Source organism: Phaethon aethereus (genome assembly GCF_964289735.1).
Source record: "Phaethon aethereus genome assembly, chromosome: 2".
NCBI classification, from domain to species: Eukaryota; Metazoa; Chordata; class Aves; order Phaethontiformes; family Phaethontidae; genus Phaethon; species Phaethon aethereus.
This window is the reverse complement of record NC_138582.1, coordinates 16,592,007-16,614,345: the sequence shown is the minus strand read 5'-3', so window position 1 is coordinate 16,614,345 and position 22,339 is coordinate 16,592,007. Positions and strand designations below refer to the sequence as shown.

Below are 22,339 nucleotides of genomic sequence, written 5' to 3'. Positions count from 1 at the left end.
TGTTTCAAGTCATAGTCCTTCCCAAGCCACCGCCGCAAAGGTACCACTAAAAAGTACCACTAAGTCTGACGGTGCCCAGAACTGAGGCAAGCAAGGAAAAGGGCAGGGGAACAGCCAGACCAGGATGCTTCCCTCTTCTCCCCCACATTTATACAGTGTACCTATATTTTTAAGCAAATTATTTGTTCATGAGTGTCCTTACGATGAGGAAAGCTAACATGCTTGCACTTCTCAGTGCGCTTCTTACAACTAAGAACGCACAGCCTCTGTTTCCTAAGCCACCATACATCTCCTGAGCACCTCTCTGGGGTAGATTTTCTTTTTTTTTTTTAAAGAGAAGATTCTCTCTTTTGCTATTATTGAAAAAAACAACAAACTCCTTCCTCTAAAAAGGGCAATTTTTGGTTAGTTTGCAAACAAATGGGGGGGATTATGCAGCTAGAAAATGTTGCTATAATTTTTCTAAAGCAGAAAAAGTGCAAAACTATACAGTATGGTTGTTTTGCTTGAACATGACTGACTTCTATGAATTTGTACTAACAAAATCCCTTCACTGAAAAGAGTAAACCCTATTACAGTAGCTCGGTGGGTATTTTTTTCCCCTGAATTCCACTATGTTTTAAACAAACTTCTTGTCAAAGATCAAAGAAAATTCTAAAATAACGTAAACACTTTTTCCAAAAAGTACTGGCAACATTAGAAACTTTATTTGGGCTTTAACATATAGGAGGTATATGCCCTACTTTACCAATACAAAAATAACATACCCAAAATTATATAATAAATCAGAGACAAGGTCAAGAACTGAACACTAATGTGATGACCCATTCAACACTAGGACAAGGCAGCCACGTTCTCTAAATACCTTAAAATATCCCCAATCAGTAACTTCCCTATTTGAAAACCTAATTTAAGAATAGGTCAAATCAACTGAGGCACAAAAAAAATAAAGGTCCATGTGTTGAATTTAAAATGCAAACATATCTAAGACACCAGAGTTTACAAACAACTGACAAATTCACATCCTTCTTGAAATAACAGCTTATTTCTAAAACGCTTCCAAAACAAGCGTTCTTGTAGCAACCTGATACAATGCAATTGTATTTGTCACTAAAACTTTATTATATTTATTTTTTTATAAACAGTTCATTAAAATCCAGCTCTCACAAGGTCACATATCAATGTACTTGTTGCCAAAATTTAGTCCTTAAATAGTTATCGTTACCATCAGATGAGATGCATTTCAGCCCGGCCACATTCAGACTGCTGGTAAATATTATGACATGTGAAACCCTGATCAAAGATGGCCTGGAGGCAATACATTTGATGGCACCTCAGATGCTCAAGGCCTCAATTTCCAAAACATATTTTAAGTTGATACGCCTTAAGAAATCTGGTTTTAAGAGCAGCAAACAACATGTCTCCTAAAAAGCCAAGCCCCACCAAAGTGGAAGAACTTCATACCCAGTACCACGTGCTGTAGACTGGTTCTACACTGCTGCTCACCCAGCTCGCTGCAGTGAACACTGGATGCAGGCAGCACTACCAAAGGAGGTAACAACCAACTCTGTGCTTTGAACCACAAACATCTCATAGCCTTCAGTCTGGACTTCACAATGAAGTGTTTGTCTTGACTCATGTTTCATGAATTTGTCCTTTAAACTACGAACTCAAACAGCAGAAGTTACACATGTCTTCACGAGGGCAGGTCACAGATTCAAGAACACGAGTAGACCTTTACTGCTCCCTCAGCCACAACAGCCTCCTGGAAAACTCTGGAGTATCTGAGGATGAATATTGTTTCCTCGCAGAATCTGGGCATCCAGAAGATGAACTAAAACTTAGGGTTGTCACTAACTAAAATTTACTCAAGACTGGGCGTACTTTCTAAGGGACACAAACAGAAGAAACAGCATCCAGCCTCTGTGCTGACACTTCTCTGAATTTAACTGGCAACGTGAACATGACAAATTTCGGTTATTCTGGTCAAACCATATTGAAAAACAGCTAAAATATTCCTTTTATAGCACCACTACTAATGAGGATAGTACTTTTAAGGCAATAATTTGTCTCTTTTGAAGTGCTACCATGTGGTAGCATGCGTACTGAACAAGTGCTATACACTACATGGTACTTTTTAGCAGCACAAAAAATTCTGGTTTTTCTATACATATTAAGCTTTGCCAAACCACATGTATGCTTCAGACAGTATCTTCAATGACTAAAACAAGTTAGCAGATGCTGGTTCAAGGAATCAGCGGGTGCATTTGAAAAGAAGGAAAATTGATTTATTTAATTTAATTAAGCACAGAGCATTATGGAGAGAACAGATTAATTGGTTTCCCTCCACACACAATCTCAATTAATTGTCTAAAAAACGATGAATCACAATGACTGCATCTATTGATAACAATTCCAGTTGTGAAGATACAAATATAATTACTACCACTACCAACTTATTCTGGTTAAAAAAACAAATAAAAAGGATAGGCAAGGAGAAACAAGAATTCACAGTTAATTCCAGCAAAGGCAATGTTTTGTCTGAAATAGCCTTTAGATACTGCTGAAATATATTTCTTAAGCTTAAGTGTGCAACACATATGCATGCACATATTTGCAGATTTTTATCTATATCCAACCCCCACACACTTTGCCCAAGACAAACGCACAAGCTCAGTAACTGAACAATTCTCCTATTCAGGGAGAAAAAAATTAAAAGTAAATATTGCCTTCCTCAATAATATCCATTTCCTCCTCTGAAATATCAAGTCAAAGTTACAAAACAGTACTCTATTTTATGCACTTTTTGCTATACTGGGCTGAAAGCACCTGATCTCCTCTAAACTTGGAAGCTAAGCAGACCAGGACCTGTGAGTAGCTGGATGGGAAAAAATCACCTGAAAATAGGCAAAAGGCCAAGAGTCATAGTCAATCACAAGACCACAAAAACAAAAGTGAGTCAAAAGACTTAATTCAACTTCATTTTAATTGCTAAATTCAAGGATGAAAAAAAGGGCAGAACATACTTGTCCAAAGCAGATTAAATTTTTCTTAAGGAATTGTTATATTTCAGTAAGTTAGCAACTGTGGTGGAGATACTGCACACCATCTGAAAAGCACGCTTTACAAATCTGCATTTTCTTTACAGACTAAGGGATAAATTGAAAGCAAATCTGTAGCAATCACCTCCATCTATGCCACCAATGCTACTGCTCTAGTAAGAGCAAGCCCAACCGTCTTCCACAAGCAGATGCTCCTTACAGAAATGGAGGCTTTGCTAGTGTCTTAATGCTTTGTTAAGCAAAAAGCCCTTCATTTTATGAGAAGAAAAGGGAGAAACACAAGAGGTAAAACTCTAAAGTAACTATTCATTGTGTATGCTCAGTGAGCTCATTCATTTTTAACCTGGATCACAATTCAATGTTAGTTTTACTACAGGACTGTGTGATATTAATTGTGCTCTACAGAAAAAGCACGGGACACCCAGAGGAGATATCGCAATCAGTAGGTGAATACTGAAAAGTAACAGGTACATAATAAAAATAAAACAACATGTTTGGAGTGCTTCTGTCTGGAGATACTTACCCAAGATGTAAGCATATAGCTCCAGACTGTCATTTATTACCAGTTCAGACAGCAGTTCCCATGCATAGTCTCCATCAGAGTTGATGACTACAGGCTTGGCAGTAGGGGCAGAGGTAACTGGCCTGGAGTGTGGGACACCACACCAATGCAGGCAGTAACTGCCCACCACTACCTTGTGGCTTTCAGAGGTGACTCCAAGACATGAACTAGCACAAGGTCATACCTCCTACCAAAGCAGGGCAAGGTAGGAAAGGGTAGCTCTGTTGCTGGGGGGAATAAAGGAGGATGAGGACAAATTTTCAGAGGAAAAGGAGTAAAACAAGGGATCGGGGAGCATGGGGATGTGCGTGACGGGACAACGGGAAAGCAGCAAATGGAAGCACACCACTTCCTGCACATGTGCTGGCACTCGCCCAGTGTTTTCTGACAGCAAGCTTGGGGCTCTGGTCTAAGCACATAACCACTGAATTAGGAGGCAATCAAACCCATCAAGCTTGGCTAATTAATAAAATGATTTGGCTTATCATTTTATTAACAGATGAGCAAACACTTAGATAAGCCTCTGGACAAACTAAATAAATCTCGCTGACCACACGATTCTCTACACAACTCAACATAATTAAAACTTGTCCCGTTTTTAAATAAACACAGCCGAGCCCCAAGAATAGTCTAAAGAAGATGGGCAGGACTGTCAAGCCAACTTGCAAAACTGTCTTCTAAGGTATGCAATGTTATTCCAAACGATAAAAGCATTATAATACTATCTTCCAGAAATATTAAAACATTTGAGTCTTCTAAAAGCATTTTTAATTCAGAAATCCATTTTAAACTATCATCTTGAAATTAAAGTTGAAATCAAGCAATATAATTTCACTATTTTGTTGTCAATGATCTTTTAAGAAGCAACTGCCAGAAGAAAATGCAATATATTTTGAAGCAACTGCCATATATTTGTAGCAGTTTTCTTGGCATTTATATAGAAAGCTCCATCTTCACAGTATCTTACAAACACCACTTAATCCTCAGTCTCCTCCTATACTGCAGGTAAACGTTATCCATATCTAAGCATCCATTTTTTGGCTTACTACACTACTATTTTTATGTTGACTGAAGATGGATTTGATATAAGATTAAAATCTTTATCAAGAAAAAAGTTTCAGTCAGCCTACACTGTCATGACAGCAGTAAATTACACTACTAAAAATGCCATCAAGGCAACTTAATTCTTGCTTTCCTTGTAAAAGAGCAAGAAGATGCTATCTCATTTCTTAATAAACATCAAATACCTAATGAAAGAATCAAATGTTTTCTATTAGGAATGCATTCCCATGAACTTCAGCACCTTGAAGCCTTTACTTACACAATTTTTGTCCAATGAGTATCATTCCAGGCACTAAAACACTAAATAGGAGTAAACACATGAAAAAGAATCAACACAGTCAAAAACCAACTCTATGTTAGCGTAACCGCATATCTGACTAAGCTGCTCCTCATTACAAGAAAAAAAGAAAAAAAAAAAAGGTCAGCAAAATTCCCTGAAGTTTCTTTACTGGCCATTGATTTTTGCTTGTTTACTCTAATGAGGCCATATTAACAGGTAAAAGCACTTTCTTTACAAAATAGTATCAACCTATCTACCCTACTGCTACAACTTACAAAGCAATTAAGCACACAATAACATATAAATGTGTGGTGAGAATCTAATTCTCTCCCTACATAAATGTCAATCAGATTAATGTATTTTTATGAAATTCTGTATTACATAAATGCTCAGAGAGGTTATTAAATTATCTGGAAAAAAACTGGAAATGTTTAAAGATGAATGAATAACACGGTCATTTTTACTTTTTTAATTTAACACAGATTTTCATAGTCAACAGTTTGAAAGCAGAATGGGGACAGACACTGAAATGGAAACAACTGAACAATCACTGCACTTTGAAAATCAGGAATGTAATACAGTACGCATCACACAAAAGTCAGTCTCATTTTGTTAATAACTTTTCAATAAGTGAAGAAAAATAATAATGACTTCACATAAGGGGTCTTGGGGCTTTTAAATCCCCCACCTCCTCTTGAAAAGCAGAAAATGATTTTGGCGGATTTTTGTAAAGCTTCAAAGTTTGGGTATCTTTTACCTCTCTTAGTGTTTGCATTGCAAAATTTCAAAGGACAGGGGGAAGAGGAGGGACATCTTCAACAGCTTAAAGCCAAAACACCCATCTTGTCTTAGCAGACACAATGAAACAAGTGGTTTTCTGATGCCTTAGTATTAAACATCCACACGTCTGTTTTGACAAATCTCTCACACTGTCCTTAAGTTTCAAGCTAACAAAACGTGCTCTGAACACAGAAGCAGACACAGCCCCCATACAAGTTTCCTGAATTGTCCTTACAGTAAATCAGGATTCATTAAAAGAAAAATCATTGTCACAGACTGTTTCTTCAGCTGAAAGTTACACAAACTATTTGTCTTCTGTCACCTCCATCAGCCCATCATGTAGAGATAACAGTGAGAAACATTTGGCAGCGAGAATCAGTCAAGAAAAGTTCTAATTTTGGGTGAAACGCAAGAACAACATAGTAGGTACATGTCTTTTCGAATCGATATTGCACAAGTATCCAGCTTTCAAGTGTTTTAAGTGCACTTGGAGGGAAAAAAAAAAAAAAAAAAAAAAGACAAGCATGTCTTCAGCCTCAGGCTTACAGCTTCTTCCATCAGGAGGGCCTATCTGGGCAGAGCAAGTTCTCCCCATGTGCCAGGAAGACTTGAAGCAGTTAACATCTACTGCTCCTTTAAGGAAGAAAGGAGAATCCCACACAACCCCCAAAACTCACATTAGTTTTGCAAAGTCTACCAATTTTATGTAGCCCAGGTGCTGTTACTGATCAAAGAGCAGTAAAATGTCTTATTAACTTCTTTCTTTTCAGTAAGAATAGCACCTAACTCTCACCCCTCATTTAAAGCAGTAACTAGGAGCTTTGTATAATACCTAGATGAACACAATGTCACAAGGACATTTCAGTAAAACACTACCTGACACCTCTCCGTAACACATCCCATCAAGCAAGTAGCCATTTAACTGTCCATGTCACAAAGAAAAACTGAGACATTCCATCCGACTAGCTTAGACAGTGTTGATTAAACTGTATGAAAGCTCCAACCAAGGGTAGCTTCACTGGATCTCTGCTGTACTACTGTCTACGTGCACTCCTCGTTGCTGTCAGCCGAGTCCTCAAGCAACATAACTTCAATTCACATGAGGCACGAGTAAGTCAGAATCCAGGCAAAGTCCTACCCTACAGATGACAAAACATCTCTCCACTATGAGATGTGGAGTCAGCCTTTCGCTTTGCCAAGCACTGACTTTCAGATACAATGAGTCAAGTCGTCTTGCTTGCAATCCCTGCCACAATAAAAATCTTTACCCTTCTTTAGCTTGCAGACAGAAAGATCTGAGAGCGACAGGTTCCCTGCTGGTTCAGTTCTCAAGCTACAGATCCAGCCACTACACAGGAGACAGACATATTCAACAGCGCTTGTTATCACTGAGGAAGTCTTTTAAAGAGAGAGAGGGAGGGGGAATCAACTTTCACTATCCTAGTGCTAACCCACAAAAAATCTTAACACGCAGGTTTCCGAAAGGATAACTAAACAACCCCTCCACCTAAACATTTCTATAGATGAAATGAAAGGCTTGTGTTGCACATGTGGATCCATACTTAGCTGATGCCTAATGAGAGCCAGAACTGAGTATCTGAAATAACTTTTTTTTTTAATATATTAAAATATTCCTAAGGCATATATGTTACACTAGTATTTTATTGTAGCATGTTGGTTACTAAGAGCTGTTCCCAATTCTCTCTTAGGATAGCTTAGAGTTTGTGAAACTGTATGAAGAAAACTGAAGGTTGAAGAGTAGAAGACCTTGATTAACAATTTCTAGGGACCTCAAAGAAAAATACTCAATTTCAGAATAAAGGTAGGACCAGTGGTTCAAACCTTGTTTAAGAATTTTCCCAAAAGACTCCTAAATTATTGCAATTAGAGGACAAGATACTTTCACATCTCATGAAAACCTATACCTTTTTATTAAGTCCTCCCTGCCAACAGCCGTGGCACAATCAGCTTTTGGAAGCTGCTGGTTGCACCAAGAAACAACAGGTTAAGTCAAAAGGCAGCCCTTTCCTGCATATGAAAACCAGCCTCTTTTGATTCCTGAAGCCAAATAATGTTAGGTAAATGTCAACATGACAGGCAATAGCATTAGTTGGGTACTGAGATGCAAAAAGTTATTTAGTGGCCACAGATGCTAGCAGGCAGCAAGAGCTTACAGTGATGAGACATGACATTCTGACCAGAAAATCGTCATCCAGAACTGATGGCATCCAAATTTTCAACACATCTCATCCCATACAGCTAAGCACCGATGTTAGAAGAAAAACAACGTGTTAAGACTTTTGGAGCTAATCAATTGAAGAAGTACGTTATGCTTCATTACGTGAAACCTTGTTTTTATGCCAATTCCAACACAGAGATGTTCAAGAACATCATTACTACATCGTTGTACTGTTTCCTTACATGACTGCTGCCACAACAGCTATCGATTAAGTACCATGTGCAACATTTAATTAGCGAAACAGTATTAAGGTACTTAACATTTTAAAAGTGTACCATTTCAGGCATAACAGTACAGAATTCTAAATAACCCAAGATGATGCTTTAACACAGGGTTAGCAACTTACAACACAGGTGCCATGGAAAGCCAGTAAGTAAGGTTTTGAAAGGCTCACTGGCAGCCACTACACCATTTTGACACAAGAACCATGAAAGTAATTTTTTTCCAGTTCCCACTACCTTTCTACCAGAATCCTCAGTCCTTAATCTGGGAAAGAAAAATACAATTTAGCATGCCACAGGGGTGGGGTTGTGGCAGGGGTTGGAGGGGGTGTACGCCAGTCTTTGTGTTAACACACACGCATCTACTGAAGTACTTAAAACAAGCTTTGTTTAGCCTTCAGAGGCTTTCCACCCAGATGTGAAGAATGTAAAACCTGGTACAACTAAATGACATTTCAACTGGCCAAGATAGATCCAGCTCAACTGTGCCGATGCATTAACATTCTCCAAATCCCAAATCTATTTCTAGATCAGACTTCCAACCTTGTCTTGGACAACCTGACTAGTTAGCTATTACATTTTCTTCCCAAGGAAATCAGATTTCTTATCATCACTTACTGCTTTCTTGTTTTCACTTATGTGTGTATGTATATGTACATATACACATGCATATGGGCGCAGGGGGAGGAGGGGGGGGGGAGAGAGAGAGAGAGAGAGAGAGAGAGAATATACACAGCCCCCCCTATATTTAAAAATACATTTAACCAAGAATCAATGTGGATACCACAGTAAGCATTAACTCACATGGCCATACTTTTATACACATGGAAAAAAGGTGTTGTAAAGCAAATTCAACAATAAGTAATGGAATGGCAAATTTTCAGCAACAAGACACAGAAACCTGACAGCATGTGTTTGTTCGCAGTATTACAAGGTTCATGTCTAGTCCCACGCCCTCACGCCAAAAAAACAGCTTATAATTTCACACCACTGCCCAGATAATAACCTGACAGCAGTTAGGGAATTCAAACCAAGGTAACTAGAAATAAAAATCCCCATCTCACTGTGCGTTAGTGCTACAGTTCAGAGCTGTAACACTGCAAGGTATCTACTGAATAGCATTATCATTGATATTACTCAGTACCGAGTTTCTAAAGCCCAGGCTAACACTAGCAATGTCTGCTCTTAGTATAACTTCTTCAATGTGGCCTCAAAGAAACAATGAATTCAGGCCAGATTCAAAAAGTCTTTTCCATAGCACAGCAAGAGGAACAATAAAAACAGGAGTGGTTAGATATTTGAGGTGAAAGACAGCCATGCCTTCTCAAAAGCAGCCTCTGGCATCTAACTTGAGATTATGCACTATGTTCAAATGCAAAAGATATCAAACAATTTAAACAAAACTAAAACCCTCAACAGTCTAAGAATATTAAATTTAGAAAATCAAGCTCATGGCTTTTAGATCAAGCTACAGTTAGGGTGAATTTCTCCCCTTTGTACGGCTTGTAACATCATATGGCAGGATTCTGCAAGCCAAAGCTTATACTTCACCAACATAGCACTTGCAACTTTTGTATGTAAGTGTGCTTGTTCTTTTAAAGTAGCCAAGAACTAAACTCACGCCCTGTTTAAACAAGCAGAATCAGTGCTCTGTGCCAAGGAGGAAGTTACAAACTTAAAGCAGGTTTTGTACATGGGAAATAAGTTGGGTATGAGGGGGGGGACAGATCCACTACAATCAATTCTCTAATGAGCAAGAGAAAAGGCACAGTGTAATGTGCAATACATCAGAGCTGGAGGCAGGAGGCTGCGGCTCCACTGCTCACTCAGCTGAAGGACTCCCTGATGGGGGCTGGACAAGTCAATTCTTTCCATTCCTGCTTCTTCTCTGAAGATTATAAACCCTTGGGATAGCATCCACCAATTATTCTGAACACAGCCCCAAAGCAAAACAGCCGTGTTTGAGGAAAAGATGAATCACTGAATCACTTGGTGGTACCTATATTTCACTGACTGCCAAAATGCCTTCATAACTAAATTGTATTTACAAACCTACATTACAGCTGGAGAAAAAAAAAGTTCATCAAGATTAGTACTACCCAAAAGGACCTCAGATAAAAGACACAGTGATGATGAGGCACGCAGAATCAGCAGCACAAAGCCCATCTGGAGGCTAGTCTCTACTCTGCTCTCCCGAGACCCAACCTGGAATACTGTGTCCAGCTCTGGAGAACTCAGCACAAGAAATGCACAGACCTATTGGAGCAGGTCCAGAGGAGGGCTACAAAAATGATGAGAGGACTGGAACACCTGTCCTACAAAGAAAGGCTGAGAGAGTTGGGGTGGTTTGTCCTGAAGAAGAGAAAGCTCCAAGAAGACCTTATTGCAGCCCTCCAGTATTCAAAGGGCTTAGAAGATGGGGACAGACTTTTTAGCAGGGCCTGTAGCAACAGGACAAGGGGTAATGGTTTTAAACTAAAAGAGAATAGACTTAGACTAGATACAAGGAAGAAATTTTTTACAACAAGGGTGGTGAAACAGTGGTCCAGGGAGGTGGTAGATGCCCCAACCCTGGCAACATTCAAGATCAGGTTGGACGGGGCTCTGAGCAATGTAATCTAGTGAAAGACAAACCTGATCATTGCAGGGGGGTTGAACTAGATGATCTTTAAAAAATGTTCTCCAACCTAAACCATTCTGTGATTCTATGGTCACTAGTGGTGTGCCCCTGGGGTCAATACTGGGTCAAATACTCTTCTGTCATCTTCATTAACGACCTGGATGATGGGACAGAGTGCACTCTCAGCAAGTTTGCAACAATACAAAACTAGGGGGAATGGTTGATAGACCAGAGGTTTGTGCTGACATCCAGAGGGACTTCAACAGTCTGTAGAAACGGGCTCACAGAAATCTCAAAGTTCAGCAAAGGGAAATGCAAAATCCTGCCTCTGAGGGGGAATAACCCCAGGCACCAGCACATGCTGGGGCTGACTGGCTGGGAAGAAACTCTGCAGAAAAGACTCTGGGGCGTCATGGTGGACACCCAGCTGACCATGAGCTGGCAATGCACCCTTGCAGCAAAGGCGGATAACAGCCTCCTGGGCTGCATTAGGCACAGCATTGCCAGAAGGTCGAGCGGCACTCACAGGACACATCCGAGGTGCTGTGTCCAGTGCTGGGCTCCGCAGTACCACAGAGACATGGACTTACTGGAGAGAGTTCAGGGACAGGCGATGAAGATGACTGGGGGCATCTGTCATATTAGGAGAGGCTGAGGGAGCTGGGGCTGTTCAGCCTGGAGAAGACAAGGTTCAGGAGGATCTTAACCATGTGCATAAATACTTAAGCAGGGAAGGGCAGGGATATCAAGAAGGAAGAACTAGGCTCTTCTCAGTGGTGCCCAATGAGAGGATTAGAGGTAATGGGCACAGGAAGTTCAACTTAAACATGAGATAAAAATACCTTTTTTTTTTCTTTTTTTTTCTTTTTTTTTTTTCTTTTTTTTTTTTTCTTAAAGTTGTGAGGATGGACAAACTCCAGATCCAGCTGTCCACAGAAGCTGTGAAGCCTTCATCCTTGCCGATGATAAAAACCCAAATGTGCAAAGCCCTAAGCAACCTGTTCTAGTTGACCCTGCTTTGAGCAGTGTTATTGAACCAAAGACCCCTAGACATCCCTTGCAACCTCAGCTATTCAGGGATTCTATGACTGGAAAAGATGGCTTAATAAATCAGAACACGGTAAAGAAACAAATAACTAAAAAACTGCCAAACCTTAATTCAAGACACACAAAATATTATGGTTTGATTTTTTTTCTTTTTTTGAAGGGGCCAAGATCCCAAAAATTCTGGTACATACTAAAGAAAAATTATGGCAATCTAAATAACCCAAGTTTGGTTTGAGTAGAAACAACCCTAGTGTGAAATTTCATCAAAGGAGTCTTTTTGTATTTCAAAAGCAGTTATTTTCATTCTGCATTCATCTTTTTGTTAGTTATTGAAAATGTTAAAAGGATTTATGCAGAGCACTATATAATTCTCAAAGGATTCAGCCTAAATACTTTTTCAAATGCAAACAAGACACCAGTCACAATAGGTACGAAATCTTTGGTTAACAGCCACAGACTATATTTATTTTAGCCACTCTCATTGAATGTCAAAAATGCAACAGAAATGGTTTAAAAAATTAACATGGGTAAGCCAGTCCGAAAATATTTTGTTTCATAAACTGTGCTTAAAATTTGCAACTGCAGTCGCAACATGGTAAGCAAACATGAAAATACAGAACTGTCAAAGGACAGAAAGGAAACAAAGCCAAGGACTGAATAACAGTGAACTGCAATGTCAAGAGGACTTGAAAAGAGAGGCCTAGAGAATTAATTTTGTTCAACAGATGGGAAAACGTAGCAGAAAGAAATACAAATTAAAAAGCATCTTAGTACACTGACCATGATCTACTCTGTTTAAAACTGCATTTAAATCAAGAAAATTGAGAAATACCCTTGCAGCCATCAACAGCAAAGTCAGTAAATTCTCTTGAATAATAATATAACCAGAATAAAATCTAGATGAACTGTTGAATATCCTTTCCCTGCAAGATATTACAACGAATGCTATTTTCTGAAGTATTTCACTGAGAAACAAACATTTACATGTGCCACAGATATACATTCATATCAGAAAACAGCTCAGAATAATAACAGTTTAATGAGCTGAACAATGGCAACTTTGAGGTTTCTGGAAAGGTGATAATTCAGTAAGAATAAGCTCATTTTCTGTTTACTTAAAATAATTATTTTAAACTTCCCAATTTTTTTTTATTTGTATGTATCACTATCATAGTATCGGGTGCCAGCAGAAAATGCTGCAAACTTTGTCAAGTTTTTTTCTGTCTCAGAAGAACGACAATTATACTGTTCTCCGAGTCTCTAAACAACTACTTAAAAACTCTAATTTGTGTTTCCAACACCTCCTCCATATTATATCGTAAGAATATACTCAAGGGGACTGAAAAAGAAAATATAAAAGTCCTTCTTTCTGTAGGAAGACTGTGAGCCACAGCGCTGCTTATTAGAGAGCATTAATGTATCCACATAGACACAGAGCCTATGGTGTGTGTGCAGAGTCCTTAGCCATAAAACACCAACTAGATAATAAAAAAAGATTTTGTTCTGCATAGTAAATCATTTCAGTTACAGTTTAACTTGAGAGACTTTTCCTACAAATAATCTTTCTTGAGTTTTTACACTTAGAGTTGAGGGGTCTTAGAAACTGTCCCCCACTCTTTCAGCAGGTAGAAGAAAAGATTCCATGTGGAAAATGGCCTCACCTGAGTCCTGTGAGTTAGAAACACTCGACAAACTGACAATTGCGCTACCAAAACCTCAGTGTGGGAAAACCGAATCCGTGACGATTTCACAAAAGCAGACTTCCACTAGGGACTCAGCATAACGCAGTCCATGGTAAACTATATCATTTCTGCAATGGACAACTGAGTGAGATTTTTAGTGAGAATTCAGTGAGATGAAAGTGAGATTTTTAGGCAACTGGCTAAATTAGCTACACGATCACTCCAACACAACTGAAACTTTGCCCGTTCCAGTGTCGTCTTTTAAAGAAGTGGAGCCCAGGCCGTTCTCTCTTCTCCACTCCTCTATCCCCACAAGGCTCTGTGGCAATGAAAGTCTATCCTCAAGGCCTCCCTTCTTAGGCATTACTTTGGAAGTATGAGGAACAGAAATACTACCCCAGACTTAAAGATAGGACAATTAGCTTTTAAAATAGACTTCCAAATTCTGTTTTGGAGAGCAATTGCTGATCACATCACACTGGCTCTGGGAGCCAGCTGTTGTTTTAAAAGATAGCTATAAATATATGAAATACTCTCCCGATATTACTTTTCTATGTAAGCAACTGTAGCTGTTACAAGGAGGCTATGTAATTAAGTCCCAAAGGGGAGAGACGTTTGCACAGCCACAAAGAGATCCACAAACAGAAGAGTATGTACACAGAATAGTCTTTGTTAAGACCTGCTCCACATTACACAACAGTTCACAAACTCTTGAGCCAAAGTGTTTTTTAAATTACTATATCTCTTCTCCTTTCAAGGACAAGAGCAATAAAGGACTTGTTTTCCAATGCTGCATTTCATGTGCAAGAATTGTACTCCATCTTTGCTTGATTTTGCTAAGTCTGACAATTTTTCCCCAGAACTCAAGTGCAATATTCAGATCTACAGAACAGAGTCAGATTTAAGTGTTTACTTGGTTCCTACTTATCTTCTGTTGAAGTTGACTAACAATTCACTCTAGTTTTTTTGTGAGTTTGTGAATGGGTATTCCTTTTTCATGAAACCAATACGGTGAAGAAAGAAAAGACAGAATGCAGAGATGGCGCCCGATGAGCAACATCATCAATGTGCTTGACAAACAGAATCACTAAACAGACTTTATAGACATTTCACTTGCTGTCCCCTACAAGTTTCACTGGTAAAACTTTCCAAAATGTGGTTTTGTTGTACTCCTGAGCCACAAGTCACTAAAGTAAGTCACATCAGTACTAAAAATCTTTGTTAATGGATACCAAACACACACTAGCTTTAGGACAATCTTGTAAATCAAACATGGCAAGCATAGAGCATGGTTTTAAGCATGTGAGCAAGTGCAGGAACACAGAAGCTGAATTTCTGACCTCCTATTCTGCACAGAGGCGATGGTCACTGTGCAAGGACAAAGACAGGGAGCCATAGCAGTGTCCCAAAAATCAACTTCCTTCCACAGCTACCGACCGAATCACCTTCTCTGAGGGATCTCTTCTTAAGATTCACAATTCTTACTGAAAATACTGAGGCTTCTTCACGAAAAAGATTATTTTAAGCTGTAAACAAAGACATTAAATTGCATGAACTATTAATAAAGAAATATAAAAGTAGACAATAAGCTTACATAAACAAAAAAACCCCTGCTCAGTTTAGGGTTACATATCTTTACAAGCAAGCTTAGTGTAAATCAAATTGGATCAAAAAATGAAATTCTAAAGTATTTTGATGAAATATAGTTTAAAAGAAAAATATACTTGAGACATTACAATGCTTCTTCAGGTTATAAAAGGGTTCCTTTATGTCCAAATACCCACAACATGTTTAAAATACATTCTGAATTTTGATTTCTCACAGTGTTTGATACAAAAAACAAACCAGAAGGTTGCCCTAAAGATAAATGAAACATCTGGTGAAACATGTAATAAGCTTCAGGCTCACATCTGCTACTGAAGTTAGTATTCCCGCACCATAGCTACAAGCTCTATGCAAAGCTCTATAAGAATAACTGAGAACAGGGAGGATTATAGGGAACACATTCCTCAATCTAAATTGATATTTCCTCTTCCATCTGAATCAACATTGTGCTTCCATATGTATGCATTAATGTCCAGTGCTAACCCTCAGTGGAAAATAACTTCTAAAAGTAAAGTTCTCATTTAAAACCTATCCTATTATTTTATATCATAGGGGGTTTTAGGCAGTTTTATGCATATGCAACCATTTATCTAGGCATATTTATATACACATATATGTATGTATATCTAGATAGAACTAGAGATACATATATATATAGTTTTCACTAGTCTTGGAAGACAAGCAAAATTACAACAGTAAATTGTAATTATTTAAATGATGTAATATGTCATTACGTTTGACAAAACTTAATTGTAAAAAACAAGAGTAGACAGTAAAAGGCATAGTTACGGTAATCATATAAAACTGAAACCCCAAGTATTTTCAAGCAGTAACTGATAAAACCAAATGTAAGTATTTCCTAAGGAATACATTATGTCTAACTCACATTTCTGCTTCTATAAGAAGGTTGCTCAATATTTATCTTTTTTTACCCATTCACTCCTAAACTTTCAATTTCTTCCATAAACAATGACAGCAAAATGTTTACTTTTAATGCCAACGTAAATTGCTTTATATTTGTGACATTTTAAAAAGACCTTTTTGTGCCACGGAGAGTTTAGAAAAAGGCAGATATCAGCACAGCAGGGAAAAAAACCACTTACATTTTGCAACAGCTGTGAAAGATCAGTCCTCCAGAGTAACCGAAATCAACGGCAAACTGAGAAGTGTTTAGGAAATAAAATGTTTCCATCACCTCATACTATCATTCACTTCCATTAGTACTGATGAAAGAGAGACTGGATTTTACACAGTGTTATAAATGGTAGGAACATTACTGACAGTGGAAACAGAGCTTGGTCACTAAACAATTCTAACATCAAACCTGGGACTAAAACCAGAAGAATAAATACCCTAGTGGGCATTTGGTTAGTCAAACTTAGAAGACGAAGAAGTGATATCCAGACCCAAACTTATTTTTCCTGGATAAAAATTTCATAGTAGAACTGAAAGCGATTGAAATGTTTAATGCCATCACAGGAACACTGAAACTTTTCCACGGAATAGACCACACGTTAACACGAACTGTGTTGCAGAGAATTCTCTCAGTACAGGGCACTTTTCTCCCACTTACCTTTGCACAATTACCTTTGTAATAATAATAAAAAAAGTTTTATATGTACTTAATGCAAGACATGAGAAAAAAGCAGGGAAGAGATGAATAATGTGGTCAACTAGGGAAAACAGAGATTAGGAACTGGCCGTGGAAAACGTGGTTAAGTGAGTAGTGTCATGATATAAATCATGCACGATACCAAGAATCTATCATGCAGAAATACAATTGCGATACCAAGCATACCAAATTATAGGTGTTGATATTAGGCTTGTGTCCGGCTCCTTGACACCCTGCTGAAAAGTGATGAAAGGCTCCAGGAGAAGAATGGATAAAGAAAGGGACCACCTCTGACACAATGAAAACCGAGAGGTGGAAGGGGCACTTGCATTTATTTGGTTTTAAGAAAAAGCAAGCAAGCTTCAACTTCCATTTCAAAGAACTATTGCAAATAATCTACCTTGCAATAAAACTTTGAAATATTTGGAAGGTAAGTGTGATGCAAAAGCTTATAATCAGCCATGGGGGAAAAAAACCCACCAAACCAAACTAAGCCTAAACAAAACAAAACAACAACAAATAAAAAAACCAGTACAAATGATTAAAACATTATTTTAACATGGATAGCCGTATGAAATTTGCATGCTAGGGTCTATAAATCATTACCTGTTTACACTACCTTGTCCATGTACAGCAGTTTGGAGGAATCTCAAGCAAAGTATCATTTAAAGATAAATACTCAGCTAACTTGATGCATGAGCTCAAATTTAGTTCTCCCCTCAATGAGAAACACAGGAGTTGCTCAGCTTTTCTACACTATTTGATAAATAAGTCTACAGCTGTGATACAGATAATATTTTGCTCAGGCTTATTTCAGAATTACTGTATCTGACATGTTATCTAGTTATTTAGCTAAGAGTAAAACACGTCACCCCAATAATGTTTACAGCTCTTGATCATTTTATGATAAAATAAACTCTCCACTGTGTTAACAGACATCAAAGTAAATAAGATGGGAACAAAAATGATACTGTTTCATGTTACACTCAATCCTTTACCCCACATTGCTGCTGAAATGGGTGGTCCCTACTCAATCCTCCTCTTCTTCCAGCTATGTGAGCTGCATCAACTTGTTGGATTCACTCTCCTGCAGATCAACAAACTAATCTGACTCACTTCATGGCCATGCAATTGCTAGACCCTGCGCAAGGGAGGAGGCAGGAACACGCAGCCAAGCGCACAGAGGAACAGTCGGGACCCCTCCCACCCCCGGCTGTTAGATGAGATTACGTGTGTTACAGAAGTTCACCTGCAGACAACAAATCGCTCCTTCTAGAATAAACACTATTGTAACTAGGAACACCCAATTGATTTTTTTTTTGTTTTATACATCACTCAAAAAACCTGTCCTACCAAAATAACAAAGAAGGGGTAAATTACATGTTACAGTTAATTTACCATTCTCGAAACCATCCAACTTAATCAATACACTGCTGCTTCCAGGCCACAATATAAATGCCTCTGTTACCTAAGATTTGCTTTGCCAGGGAGTGAGCTCTGAATGACAGATGCTTGAATTACAAAATTGAACAGCCGAGAGACAGCTATAAGAACATATTTAAATTAAACACTGCCTACAAAGGTCTCCCTGTAACAATCATTTGCTTCAGAAATGGCAGTGCAATGAAATGGTCTGCTCCTAGTAATGCACACCTTAACAAGAGCTATAACTAATTAGGAGAATCACAAGTAAAAAACTTAAATAGCATTAAAATTATTTAAAGTCATTTACTTTACATTTACATACATACAACTTCTACAGAATTTATCAAATAATACATACGTACAGCCTTACTTTGTTTTTCATGTATGAGAACCTGAGAAAAGATTGTAAAACTCAAAGCAAGAGCCCTGTGACATTAACTGGAAACGTTAATTCGCTGAAGTTTAGAATGTAAAGGAGGATAAATCCATACTCAGAGTGCCCTACATACGGACACAGGATTTATGCAGTGAATGATTAAAAAGGACTGTCAGAATTCCAAAAGAATAAATCTTTTCTTATTAAAAAAAAAAGGCTTCTGTGTAAAAACCTGCATAAAGGGTAAGCATTTGCTTTGTCAACTAAAAACACGTATTTTGAGGTAGCGTGTATCAATACTGAAAGTATTCTAACGATAAAGGAAAGCTCTGAAACAGTTTGAAATAGAAAAACATGCAGTACAAGACTGCATTAATACTCAAGGTCTCCTGGCTGCTTGGAGTTAGAATTACTGATTTGCGTATTTTTACATAAAATTAAATTATTAGGCAATAGTCTCCGAAAAGTGATATTGCCAAGTAGAGTTACAGGGCTTGGAAATGTTGATACATCTTACTTTTAAGTCATTCTGCATTCTTCTCCCCATCCCGCAGTGCATGCAAACTACTCCCCCCATACACACAGCTTTGTGGTGCTGTCGGCAGGTCGAGTAGGATCAAATTATGCAGAGGAAATAATGGTACATATTGTATTTAACTCTATAACTAATTAACAGCTACATTAAATAAGTCAAGGCAGGAACCATCAAAGAAAATGTTTTTCCCTCTGCAAAACTCTGTATGGACAAAATGAATCACAAAGAATATTATTCAAACTCCAACTGTGAATTGCATTTCTTGTGACAAAGAGAGAGAATAGAGATTTCTATTCTTGGGAGACTGGTGAAATAGCAGAACAATTAAAAGGATTGAAGCATATTTAATTTTGCAACAAATGCAGGATTGGGTCCCCAGATTGAGTTCAATCCTTTAGATAGATCACAACGGCACGAGTTTTCCCATAGCACCAGCTAACACCTCCATGCTCTTTCTAGGTAAGTGGCATCTTTGAGCATCTTCCTATTGGATGAATGCTACTTCACCAACAGTCTGAATCACCTTTCCCCATTTCTCAAAACCTCTCAATTTCCTCTCTAAACAGGCCAGCTGATGAAAACTAGCCTGTTTGTTTTCTCCTTCTTCTCAGTTGGCCTCCTTCCTTAGTTTGACATTCCCTGCGGCTCATTTTCTTGTCAGCTGAAGCAAGCTTTACTTTACATGAAGAATCCCACCTTGGAATACATCTGCTTTTATTGATACATAAAGCTTACTAAATATACTGCTTACAGTCAGCACGTGGGGATCCTCTCAAATTTTATCTTAGACCCATCCTGAAGACAATCACAACCTAAAGCACAGCCATTCCTATGTACAGGAACAACAAATGGACAATTAAATGATCCAGTCTCTTGATATTTGCTTGATTATAAATCCGACATTTGCTTTCCTTTGGCTTTCACCAGTATACTAATAATTTCTTCGTATCACTTCACAAAGCTAATACAGGTAGTTCTCCTATACAACCGTTTTAATACACTGTAATACAGTATAAAGAAGACTGGAAGGGAAGGCAAGAGGTGTTACAGTTACAACAAATGTAAGTTGATCTTCTCACTTTTAAGGCTTTTGTCTGCCTTTCCATTTTCTGCATGTAAATTCTTATTCAATACTGAACGAAAGGCTCATTTGCTTTTTGCTATTCCCACACCCCACAATCATCCCCATTACCTTTTTGCAGTATCCTAACTACACTTAAAGAGATGTACAAACACTGCCTTTTCTGCTTATAAGGAGTTGTCCAAAAGCAGCCACAAACCCTCCTCATCGTTCTTTGAGAAACCACTCCTCTGTCAGGATGATTAAGAAAGCTTGATAAAAGCCTATTAATTTATCAGGTCTATTTCAATACCCATGGTCAGGCTGCCAACACTTCCACGCTGGGAAACATGGCAGTGGGTGCATCATACAAATGCAACGTGACCACAGTTTGCTTTGGCAACTATCTTAACACGAATAAGCAAACATATAGCAACACCTTTGGGCCCACCTTTCTAATATTAGGTTTTAACTGCTACACCACTGAATGGACGTTGCAGGGAGGAGGACACTTTCCTATACACTTAGGAACTGAAGGACCTATTTACAATTTCTGAGTCACTTAAATGTAATTTATGGGAAAAAACACTGAATTCTATTAAAAATTAGTGAGCAGTTTATGAATGACTTTAAAAATCCCCTGAGACACCCAGCTTTTAGGATGTAAAAAACAGCAGAGAAAACATGTTTTTGTTTGAATGGAGACAGTTCATTAAACGGGGTACTAGGAAGGCTGAAGTACAATAAGGACACAAATAGTAGAATATTTTTTAAAAACTGTTTCAGTATACAGTTAAAAAAAAAAACCACAAACCAAAACACACTCACAGATACAGTCCCCTCCATCTTACCAGAACATTAAGTGTAATTACAGTTTAAAATGTGTTTAAACAAAGAAATCATGAGGGGTTTTGCAAAAAATCAGAATGTTATCAGCTAAAGCACAGGAAAAACTTAATTAAGAGCTAGTACCTTATTTTAAAACAAATGGTGTTACACTGGAAGTTTTTTATACCTTGAAAAGTAATTCCAGTCTCCAGTAAAATACAAGATATCTTACTTTATCGTCTCTTCACTTGCATGTTTCTGTAGGGGTGCAACATAGTACTGCCTTATAAACTTGGAATGAAAAATTATCATCTCCTTGAGTAAACACTTTCAACATTTAAAAGGTTAGGTACGCACTGCTTTAAATATTTATTTTTACCATTTGTTGCTTAATTCCATTCAGTGATGTGCCTTTATTATGGCCACATCACAGATACTCACCTTCTCATTCTAGGGTGAAGTGTCGGTTGAGATCTTCCCTGCCACCAAATCTGCTATTCTCTTTGAGCTTCTCCCTCTCATAAATGAAAAGCGAGCCTAGGGCAATCTGTCTTCATAGAATAAATCTGGCCTCGGAGATATTGTCAAGGGACATTCACAAGCTACTACCCCATCCTTCTTCCACCTTTGTAAACTCCCTTTGTCTGCAATTGCTCAGCACTTCCACAGCAGCTATAGCTACCAAGACACCCAAAAGACCTGAAGTACCAGAAAAACCTACATATTACTGTCATGTAATTTAAGAAAGTCAAAAAAGGAGTTTGAAAAATGGTGTCCACAGTGTTGTGTTGAGTCTGACTAGATTAGGGTCAACTCAATTTGTCAGTGTCCTTTCCCTCAGTTATCTGTGACTAGTAAAATTTTCAGAACTGGGTAGGTAAGCATTTCTTTAGAATAAGATGGCTAAAAATCCTGCTTCAATCTCCTCATTGCAAGGAACAGTGAAGTTACCAGAATTCATTCATCATCTTTTGTGAAATTTTATACAAAATAACTGAAAGTCTGTTGGGTTTATGGGTTTGGTGTTTTGTTGGGGGATTTTTGGTTTTGGTTTTTTTTTTTCGTTAGTCATAATTGACTTAGGAGTCATTAATTAATTACACTTAGAAAAACATGATAAAATATTTTGAAATATTTTACTACTCCCCCCCCCCTCCTTTCAGTATCACAGTAAGAACCACAAGCTTTATTTATTTTGGAATGACTTACAACCCATTTTCCTCTAGCTGGTTATAATATTGTCCACAGTCTTCTAATAGCTGTGACGTATCCCTTTTTTCAGTAAAAAATTATACAATCTATTAGCAAGTCAGCCATTTTTCTTTCTTTTTCAACTTCCATGA

General features: G+C 38.1%; 1 protein-coding gene across 1 annotated transcript in view; it reads right to left on the bottom strand.

The window, feature by feature from the left end:
- EIF3H (eukaryotic translation initiation factor 3 subunit H) overlaps nucleotides 1–22,339 on the bottom strand; it is a gene marked incomplete at its 5' end in the record, with an annotated part of 88,809 nt that overhangs the window by 20,965 nt on the left and 45,505 nt on the right. The window lies entirely within an intron of this gene.